At 45.6% G+C, this 11,348-nt stretch overlaps 1 long non-coding RNA gene across 1 annotated transcript; it reads right to left on the bottom strand.

Moving 5' to 3' along the window:
* Positions 1-5,072: 5,072 nt before the first annotated feature.
* Positions 5,073-10,935, bottom strand: LOC136610261 (uncharacterized). The gene is made up of 3 exons (XR_010790071.1): positions 10,872-10,935; positions 8,323-8,393; positions 5,073-5,470 (listed from the first exon to the last, which is right to left on the bottom strand). It is a non-coding gene; the product is annotated as an uncharacterized lncRNA (long non-coding RNA).
* Between the last annotated feature and the right edge of the window lie 413 nt (positions 10,936-11,348).

The following is an 11,348-nucleotide window of genomic DNA, read 5'->3' as shown; positions in this document are numbered from 1 at the left end:
TGCAGATTCTACATGGAGAATCCGTAGCGGGCCCGATTTTCCCCATGGACATGAGGCCTTAGAGGGGCGCATTATTGGGATGTGAGAAGCTGGGTGGTCGTATCAACGAATTGTCACTACTTGGGCCGCTCTAACCAGACTGTTAGGAGGGGTTGGGACTCGTTGATGTGTGAGGGTATACAAGGGGACCGGGCTCAGGACACCCTTGACACACCACCAGTAGAGAGGATCGTGTGATCATCCGACAAGCACGAGCAGCTCCAAATGTTTTGTTGTCTGCCATCCAGAGACAGTTAGCGCCATTGTTACAACCCTGTGTCTGAAACATTTCCAGGCACTTCACTAAAGTACATTTTGTCTTATGGTGCCCATTATGTGTACTGCCTTTGACACCCAGAATTGCCTCCATTTGCAGTGGGGTCATAAGCAATGAAACTAGATTGAACATTTTCTATTCTCCATTTTGTCTTGTAACCTGCTCTTCCTCTCCATTTCTCTTTCTTTAGCACAAATTCAGATATTTTGTACGGACAACTATCATAGGAATGCAAGGTTGTTTTCCAAGGCCATTTAATGAGGTCTCATGAGAAACTGCTTCAATCGGCCTGAGAGAAGTCCTGCCTACAAAGAGGCATCACTGCCCTTGCTGAGTTTTTAATAATCAATGATAATAAATGAACTATATAAATTATACATATTTACAAGACAGGCATCTTCTAGCCTCATTTCCAATGTCTTTGTATAAATACTTCTGCTGATTAACTAATAAATTAGACTACTTCCTATCATATTCAGAATTATAAGTAATTTGTAAGCTTCATCAAGTTCAAGCATTAACTCTTTGATTTTCATGGCAGGGCTTCTAAGATGCATTTTCCAGTAGGATTATGCTCGGCTGCACACACGAGGAATGCCTCCACAACTTTGACACACTTGTGGGCTGCCCGGTCACCAGAAAAATCACCAATAGAACATGTGTGGTATTATCTGGGACACAAAAATCAATGGCCTACTAAGTTGGACAATCTAGAGGCTTAGTTACAGCAAATGTGGAACGATGTGCTGCAGGATGGCATACGGAATCGGTAAGCCTCCATGCTGTTCTGTATCACCTCTTATATCCAAACTAGAGGCAGCCCAACAGGGTACTAGAGCCTCCATGTCCGTATGAATCATATCTTATATCCAAGCTTGAGGCGGTACAACAGGGTACTAGAGCCTCCATGCCTGCCCGTATTACATCTTGTATCCAAGATAGAGGCCGCACAACAGGGTACTAGAACCTCCATGTCCTCCTGTATCACATTTTGTATCCATGCTAGAGGCACCTCAACAGGGTACTAGAGCCTCTATGCCACCCATATCACATCTTGTATCCAAGCTAGAGGTGGTAGAACAGGGTACTACAACCTCAATACCCAGCCATATCACATCTTGCATCCAAGCTAGAAGCGGTACAACAGGGTACTAGAGCCTTCGTGCCTGCTCATATCACATCTTGTATCCAAGCTAGAGGTGGCACAACAGGATACTAAAGCCTCCATGCCCGCCCATGTCACAGCTTACATCCAAGCTTGAGGCGGTACAACAGGGTACTAGAGCCTCCATGCCCATCCGTATCACATCTTGTATCCAAGCTAGAGGTGGCACAACAGGATACTAAAGCCTCCATGCCCGCCCATGTCACATCTTACATCCAAGCTTGAGGCGGTACAACAGGGTACTAGAGCCTTCATGCCTGCACGTATCACATCTTGTAACCAAGCTAGAGGCGGTACAGCAAAGAACCAGAGCCTCCATGCTTGCCTGTATCACATCTTGTATTAAAGCTAGAGGTGGTACAACAGAGTACTAGAGCCTTCATGCCTGCCCGTATCACATCTTGTATACACGTTAGATAGAGGTGGTACAACAGGGTACTAGAGCCTTCATGCCCACCCATATCACATCTTGTATTCAAGCTAGAGGTTGGATGCTGAATACACTCCCTTTGTAGATGGGTTGTCTAGAGAGAACTTCGATGGCACCAACACCACTGCATGCAGTGATTACACTAGAAGAGACCATAATAGGTGGGTCCTTGCCAAGGCACTACTCTGCGCAGGCAGCAGATCTAGTAGCTCTGACTAAGGCCTGTCAGTGGCCACAGGGTAAAAAGGGCACTATTTAGATATGCAGCAGTATTGAGCCATGGCCTCTGCCTTGTTTCAACAGGATTGCACTCATATCTAAGGTATTTACAGTGGATGGTTTCACAAATTACCCCCCCCCCCCCCCCCAAAAAAAAAATGTTGTTTATCCTGTATTGTTTGCGCTACTACACAATGCACAAGGGAATATAGGACTAAAAAGGAGAATTTTCCAACACCTCAGTATCTATTCTGCATATTTATATGAATTATATTGAATTAAACAAGTGTGAAGGTCAAAAATATTGTCTAGGTATTATAGATGCTTTAGCCAAGTGGATAGAAGTGATTCTCACTGGTCTGTCGGGTGCAGCTACAGTGGCTAAAGCATTACTAAGGGAAATAATACCCGGTGATTGGGTCTTTATCAAAGTTATAAAGAAAAAGAACTGCAAGATCCCAAAGTTGTAAGGACCTTACCAGGTACCACTTGTACTTACCAGGTGCTCCTCACCACTCCTACTGCAATACAGATTGCTGAAAGGCAGACCTGGATTCACCAATCTACCTGTAATAAGGTAACACAGGCAGAGCAGGGACAGTGTGCTGAGGTGGGGGGGGGGGGGGGGGGGGGGGTCTAGTTTAGCCCGCTACAAAGGGATGGGCCACATTAGGTGGTTTACACCTCAACCCGGTGAAGAAATCAACACCCCTTCCCCCTGCACCTCCTCAGCAAGGACAAAATGAAAGGAATAGCATTTCTTTTCGGAGTATTGGTGAATCTGGGGAACGCTATTGTTGACAGCCCTGAAATTGTCAGAGGTCATCATCAGATTTACCCGATGCTACACGATGGGAGGATGCTGGGAGAGCTCTGAATGTAACTTTTATAGAAGGAGTGACGAGCACCATTTTGGTAGATATGTGTCAGATGAGGGACTTGTACACAAAGGAATAAGGCGTGGCTAGATGCTTGATAGTACTCTTAGTCCCTGGCGGCCATCTTAGTGCCAGTCATGGCCTGCGGCCATTTTAGTACTTGCTGTAATACCTTTGGCCGCCGCTCAAGCATCATCTTGGCTTCTCACCTCCCATAGATGTACCTTTTACCTAGCATCCCAATGCTTGCACTGATTGTAGTACACAACACCAGTGATTAGTGCCTTCTCTGAATTGCGTAGGAATAGTCAGAACCCTCCATCACTGTCCTCTGTGTCTCGATGATATATATGTTGTCTACCTTAAGTGTGTGCTATAAGATAAGGTCAATATGATACTGGGATATTTAGTCACAGCAGAGGAATATGTATGGTCTACTTCAGAGAAGTGTCAGGTAGTGAGGGGACAGGTTGCTATGGGTGACGGTAGTGAGGGGACAGGTTGCTATGGGTGACGGTAGTGAGGGGACAGGTTGCTATGGGTGACGGTAGTGAGGGGACAGGTTGCTATGGGTGACGGTAGTGAGGGGACAGGTTGCTATGGGTGACGGTAGTGAGGGGACAGGTTGCTATGGGTGACGGTAGTGAGGGGACAGGTTGCTATGGGTGACGGTAGTGAGGGGACAGGTTGCTATGGGTGACGGTAGTGAGGGGACAGGTTGCTATGGGTGACGGTAGTGAGGGGACAGGTTGCTATGGGTGACGGTAGTGAGGGGACAGGTTGCTATGGGTGACGGTAGTGAGGGGACAGGTTGCTATGGGTGACGGTAGTGAGGGGACAGGTTGCTATGGGTGACGGTAGTGAGGGGACAGGTTGCTATGGGTGACGGTAGTGAGGGGACAGGTTGCTATGGGTGACGGTAGTGAGGGGACAGGTTGCTATGGGTGACGGTAGTACTGACAAGGATCAGGGATAGTAGGCAGCAGGACAGACCTTTTCAGAGAAAGTAGGGATGATAACATAATGCAGATAGTCCTGGGCTAAGACAGTGAAGGAATGAAAGTTTACAGTAATATTAAATGAAGTTGACAGACAATGGCTGAGCACTGGCTCTGTGTGGTAAGGTTAGCTCTAGGGATGAGCGAGTATACTCTCTAAAGCACTACTCGCTCGAGTAATGTGCCTTAGCCGAGTATCTCCCTGCTCGTCCCTAAAGATTCGGGAGCCGCCGCGGCTGACAGGTGAGTTGCGGCGGAGAGCAGGGGAGAGCGGGCGGGAGAGAGGGATCTCCCCTCCGTTCCTCCTCACTCTCCCCCACAGCTCCCCGCCCCGCGCCGGCCCCCGAATCTTCAGGGACGAGCAGGGAGATACTCGGCTAAAGCACATTACTTGAGCGAGTAGTGCTTTAGCGAGTATACTCGCTCATCCCTAGTTAGCTCACAAATGGTTAAATCATCTGTTACATTTGAATGCTTGGTCCTAGTGAAGCTGCTTCCTCCCCCTCCGGCCTCATAGAATTTATTGTACATCAGACACAGAGAGAAGGGAGGGGGAGTGAAAGTGTGAGACTGACTATCTAACATGGTAGTCTGAGAGCGATATTCTGCTTGCTTGAAATGAATAGACTTGTAATGAGGATGACCATGAATGAAGTTGTGTGAATAGGAAACGTACATTCTTGCTGTTATTTGTGTACATATCAGTTCTGTGATTGGTTGGACGTGTGTATACTTGCTAAATGGGGTTACTCTGTGAGAATGTCTTGGAGGATTCAAGAAACAGTTAAAGCTTTGTTTAGCTTACTTCCTCAGCTGTGGCAGAGGATCACAATCTTCTCCATATGTTTTCAATTAGGCCAGCACTGCTGGCGCCAGCCCCTTTGAAATCAATGGGCACGGAGCTACTGTCAGGCGCATTTTGCACATCTGTGCGGTACATTTCTTTTTGCACACATAGGTTACTCGTCTGACTGAGCCCTGACCAAGTATCTCCCTAATCGTGACGTCATTTGCCTCACCGAAATTTCAACAATGACCAAAAACAAATTACACGACTAAATAACAATTATTTTCAATTGTTCGGATTATATATTTATTTAATTACCAAAATGTACAATTTAATCCAGTCTGAGAGTAGCGAGTGGTTACCATGTAAAGGTATAACGATGTAGAGTTCCTGTTCTTGCTGCAGCATTCGGATTACGGCATTCGGTTCTGTAGCGTGACTACCGGGGAAGAGAGAAAATAAAGACGTCCTACATTATGGCACAGCGTCCAATCGGTTGTGCAAAGGAGGCGGTTTTTGGTTTTTCATCCATAAATGACGAGGCACTCTTGTGACTTTTCATTCTTTTTAGCTCTCTTTTTTTTTGTTATTTGCCCCCGATGATTTTCCATCGCTTCCACCTGCATTTTGAGGATTGTTCTGCTTACGTTTTAGGCTTGCCAGTATTTTTTGACCGACTGAAATGATAAAATATAGGATTTCATACAAGGTATGCAATGGCATTTTAGACAACGCTCAGGACTTTTTTAAGGACTGCATCCCCTTCATAATTTCATAGTATCATAGAGAGAAGGAGGATTTTTACTTTCCTAATTGCTGTCATGACTTTTGAGTCCCATAAATTAAGTTATGGGGCTCAAAGATTAGGTAACACGGAGTCCGGGAAGAGCTATATTGCCAACATGAGCCTCATTCCAGCTCCAACACTAATCACTGGGTGCCCTGTTTCTGTGCGGTGTCTCCCTGAAGTCCACGCATGTCATGAGCATGATTCTTCATTTTTATGGGAGTGCACCGAGCGGACTGAGTCACACTGATGGCACATGAGGACGCAGGGCAAGAACAAGGTCCCTGGTGTGCTTACCATAACTCAAGCTGCACTGTCCGTTTCCTGAGCTGAGCCCCATTACTTACTTTATGGGGCTCAAAGGGGGTGACAGGTTCCCTTTGAAGTGGTTATTTAATTTAGAAAACCCATTGTCATATAAAAAAAAAGAAAGGGGTATTCGCAAGAGTCCAATGTTCAGGACCCTCATATGTTGGTCACAATGGACAGTGGTTATGAATAATAATAAATGTTTATTTGTATAGCACCAACATATTCCGCAGCGCTTACATAGACAGGGGGAATACAGAAAGACAAAAGTACAAACATTACAGAAACACGGTTACATAGTAATCAATTGATGGAAACAATAGGGGTGAGGGTCCTGCTCCAATGAGCTTACATACTACAAGTAATGGGGGGATACAGAAGGTAAAGGGGCTGGAGATGTGCACGGTATGGCGAGGTGGAGAGTGAGCGATGTTATACACATAGACAATGGTCAGACATTTAGCCGTGTGACGGCAGAAACAGTATGACTACAGGAGCGGTTTAAGATGGCTAGCAGGGATTGCAGTCAGTAGGTCAGGAAGCATGTTATCAGGGGGGTACAGAGGGGTTTGTTTAGGGAATGCAGTATGCCTCCCTGAAGAGGTACGTTTTTAGAGCACGCCTGAAGTTCTGCGAGTCCTGGATTGCCCGGGTAGCCTTTGGTAGTGCGTTCTAGAGGACCGGTGCTGCTCTGGAGAAGTCTTGGAGGCGGGAATGAGAAGTTCGAATTAAAGGGGCGCTCAGTCTGGTTTCGTTAGCAGAGCAGAGAGCCCGGGCTGGGTGATGGATTGAGATCAGGGAGGCGATATAGGGGGGCGCTGCACTGTGGAGGGCTTTGTGGATGAAGGTAACGAGTTTAAATTGAATTCTGTATTTAACGGGCAGCCAGTGCAGTGACTGGCACAGGGCAGAGGCGTCTGAGTAGCGGCTGGACAGGAATATGAGCCTGGCTACTGCATTCCGGATGGGTTGGAGAGGGTAGAGTCTGGTGCAGGGGAGGCCGATCAGCAACAAGTTGCAATTATCGAGCCGGGAGTGGATGAGGGCAACAGTAGGCGTTTTTAACGTGTCCACAGTGAGAAAAGAGCGGATTCTTGCGATGTTCTTGAGGTGCAGCTGACATGTTCGGGCCAGAGATTGGATGTAGGGGGTAAATGATAGATCAGAGTCGAATATGACCCCAAGGCTTGTTGTCTAGAAGTTATGGTGACGCCACACACTGAGATGGAGATGTCAGGAGGAGGTCGGTTAGTGGAGGGTGGAAATACCAGAAAGTCAATTTTAGAGAGGTTTAGTTTTAGGTAGAGAGAGGACATAGTGTTAGAGACAGACAGTCGGTGATGTTTTGAAGGAAAGGTGCAGAGATGTCACGGGAAGAGGAATATAGCTGGGTGTCGTCAGCATAGAGGTGGTATTGGAGGCCAAATCTCCTGATGGTTTGTCCAATAGGAGCTGTGTAGATAGAGAAGAGGAGGGGGCCGAGGGCCAATCCCTGGGGGAACCCAAACAGTAAGGGGAAGAGGAGGGGAGGTAGAGCGAGCAAAGGAGACGCTGAAAGAGCGGTCAGATAGGTAGGAGGAAAATCAGGAGAGAGCCGTGTCCTTTAGGCCAATGGAGCGAAGCATACTGAGGAGGAGTTTGTGGTCAACAGTGTCAAATGCTGCGGAGTGGTTGAGGAGGAGCAGTAGGGAGTAATCGCCCCTCGATTTGGCTGTCAGTAGGTCATTGGATACCCTTGTAAAGCCAGTTTCTGTGGAGTGTTGAGGTCAGAAGCCAGACTGTAGGGGGTCTAGGAATAATGTTCTTGCTGGCTTCCCATTGATTTTAATGGGCACCCTGCAATGATTATGTTCCTTTTGGAGAAGCTGCAGGAATATTGAACACTTAGGTTTTCTTCAGACGTCCGTATGCGCAATTCAGTGCAATGTATTTGTGCAGTGAGCGAGGTTGATGAACTACTTTTGGGCACATATCAGTGCATAGTACTGTATGTTTTGTACATGCAAAACACCCCACCTGAATCTAAAAGGTTATTTAGCCTATTGAGGTCCAGATGTGTTCTGTGTTTTACGGAATTGTGTAGCGTAATGTGCATGTTCCTGCATTTTGCGCACGCACTTGCACATCTCTCATAGACTTGTATGGGGGCCATTGCCGTGCAATACGCAGAAGGATAGAGCAGGACCAATTTTTGTACGCATGTGCAAATATGGTCATCTGAAGAAGCCCACACTGCCAGATTTTCCCTACTGATTGCTGATGGTCTTTATGATCTGCTCATTTTCATGGCATCCATCTAATAAGTAGGGATTGCTGAAAGCAGAAAACTCCTTAGATGCAAAAAACACAAGATCTTATATTTATGGCTCTATCACAACTGGAAGGAAAGCTTTACCTTCCTGCCTAGGAAATCATAATGCTGATATTACTTACACTTGTGGACTCCTGCTGTAGCCTTTCCCGGCATTTTTCTAATCTCCAGAACCAAAAGGTACGTCCCAAAGCTACAGGAAGAAGACAAAATATGAAAACTTGATCATGAAGTGAGGGCGCAGCCTCTCCAAAGTTTTAATTTTAGCTCTGGTTTCCTCTGCCCTTCCAATGAAATGACAAAGGAAAACTTCCCTATTACAGTTACAATCTAGTATTAAACTTTGGCCATTTAATCATTGTTATTGAATCTATAAAACAATTACATCATGCAGCGATGGACATTGTAATGAGTCCCAAGTTCAAGGTTGGCAATGATAATAAATAGAGATGAGTGAGTATACTCGCTAAAGGCAATTGCTCGAGCGAGCATTGCCTTTAGCGAGTATCTCCCCCGCTCGAGACTGAAGGCTCGGGTGTCGGCGAGCGGTGAGTAGCGGCTGTCAGCAGGAGGAAGCGGGGGTGGGGGGGGGGGGGGAGGAGAGAGATCTCCCCTCCGTTCCTCCCCGCAGCTCCGTGCCCGCTGCCGGCACCCGAACCTGCAGTCTCGAGCGGGGGAGATACTCGCTAAAGGCAATGCTCGCTCGAGCAATTGCCTTTAGTGAGTATACGCGCTCATCTATAATAATAAACTTTAAGGCTGGGAAATTCTACTTAGCATCGCGTGTCCTGTGGGCCATATTGTTGCGGCAGCCCACAACTTATTTTATATGCTGTATAACTTGCGGACTCCAATGACTACATGTAAAGCTCTGTTCTTGCCCCTGAAGTAAATTTGTTGTAGAGATTCATGGCTAAAAAAATCATCTATACACTGGCGCAACCATAGGGGATGCAGGGGATGCGGTTGCAACCAGGCCCAGAAGCCTTAGGGAGCCCATAAAGCCTTTCTTCTGCATATAGGGAGCCCAGTATTATGAATAAACCATTATAGTTGGGGGCCCTGTTACAGGTTTTGCATTGGAGCCCAGCAGCTTCAAGTTATGTCTCCGTTTTAATGGGCTAAGAGAAGTTGGGGGCCCCTCCAAGATAAACTTTTGCGCTCAGGACCATGAGCCTTTAGCTATGCCCCTGTATCTATATGTGGTTGTTTCTATAGCATATACAGGGATGTCTACAAATCCCATTCAGATGAATAGAACAGTCTTAGAAATGTCTGCAACAAATCTGCGGCATGTTGAATATACCCAATTATCCAAATTGCACATTCCAACATAGTAGTCATTCGCCCTCCTGGCAATAGAGGTCTTAGGACTTCTTCACATGGGCATTTTTTTTTCCACTTTTAAAACTTGACGCTATTTGGCGTGAGTTTGAAAATAAAAAAGTGGGAAGATAGGACCTGTCTTATCTTTCTCGCACGTAGTATTAACTATGTGTAATAAATATAGGGCAAGTCCTATCTTTTCTCCAGCATAGTATTAATGCTCAACAACCCCAATAGTTAAAAAGCAACCATTGAAATTAATTGTTTTGTTTCATCCCATTATGCATCAGTGATTGTGATGCCGCATAAAGGGGCTAAAACATGCCCATCTGTTTAAGTCCTGAATGAGAAAAAAAAATATGATGGAGAGGACTGTTAGGTACCAGTGCGAGGTTGTCCCTGTCTGGACGATCGCCCCACATGCCAGCTTTATGTGAAAGTTGTCTTGTTAGAGTAGGGACCCGCAAGACAACGAGGACCCTTGAAGTGGGCTCACAGGCTTAAGTACTTGGGCCAAAATACGAACCAATACCTCACATCATATCTGTTTAAGCATGCAGGTATGCTTGGTCATGTTTTGGGCATTTGTCAGTCAGTGTGTTATGTCGGTCCGTGAGTTATGTCCGCTGTTTCCAAGTTCTGCCAGAGTTTTGCCAGTTAGTAAGTGTGAATGACATAGCACAATGTACACGTATGACATAAGCAGAGGGAACAGAACAAGGCACAACACACAGATCTGTTGCCAAACCATTTCCTTTACTTTGTTATCTTTGTATAACAGCAATAGTAAATACTACGGTTCTGGCACAACCTGCCGGTGATTATTTTAGATTTTTTAGTTCTGTCTGCGTCACATTACCTGACACTAATTGGACCACTGGTCTAGCGGTCTAGGCTAGCAGCACCTTTATATTATGCCTTTTCACCTCTTTTCAATACACTATTTCTGGTTCTCCCTATTTGTGGGGCACTCTGCCCAGATTCCCCTTCATTGAATGCAAAAAGACATAAAAAACAACAGATTGTAAATTTTTTACATTTTGAATTTAAGTTGCCAAAAATTGGAGCTTCAATTTGATAAGTCCAAGAAGAAAATTTTCAGAAAAACGAATAAAAATAGCTATTCAATAATTTTTAAACACATTTGAAAAGTCTCAAACAATCTCTAAAAATGTAAAATACGCTGAGAAAGGGAGTTGCAGACTAAATTCTCAACTTCTGCTAAATGACTAAAACTGCATGAAATAAACTTATATGTAGGATCTTAATTCATAACCCAAAAGCCCAGCGAAAGCATATAAACCAGCAGACTATAACATGATATATGGAATAACGTCAATATTACCTGTATAATTCAGGCTGGAGTCTGCCGTGTGCTTACAGCTTTCGATATCTGCTGGACATGAAGGGTGAGGGCGGTCTTATATACAAGGACTTATCAGGAAGTGTTTGGCTGGAGTAAATACTACATATGTAGAAGACACTGCAGCTTCCATCCGGTGGTTCAGCAGCTGTCCTTATCAATGAACTGGAATCACACTTTGGTCTCCTTTCTACTTAACCTTAAAGGGGTGGTCTCGCGAAACCAAGTGGGTCTATACACTTCCGTATGGCCATATTAATGCACTTTGTAATATGCATCGTGCATTAAATATGAGCCATACAGAAGTTATTCACTTACCTGCTCCGTTGCTAGCGTCCTCGTCTCCATGGTTCCGTCTAAATTCGCTGGCAGCTTGCTTTTTTAGACGCGCTTGCGCAGTCCGGTCTTCTCCTTTCAGCACGAGCCGCTTCAGTGTGCTCCCCGCTACAGCTCTTCTGC

This window comes from Eleutherodactylus coqui, chromosome 2 (genome assembly GCF_035609145.1).
Source record: "Eleutherodactylus coqui strain aEleCoq1 chromosome 2, aEleCoq1.hap1, whole genome shotgun sequence".
NCBI classification, from domain to species: Eukaryota; Metazoa; Chordata; class Amphibia; order Anura; family Eleutherodactylidae; genus Eleutherodactylus; species Eleutherodactylus coqui.
Note: the sequence above shows the minus strand (reverse complement) of the source record. Positions and strands in the feature narration are given on the sequence as shown.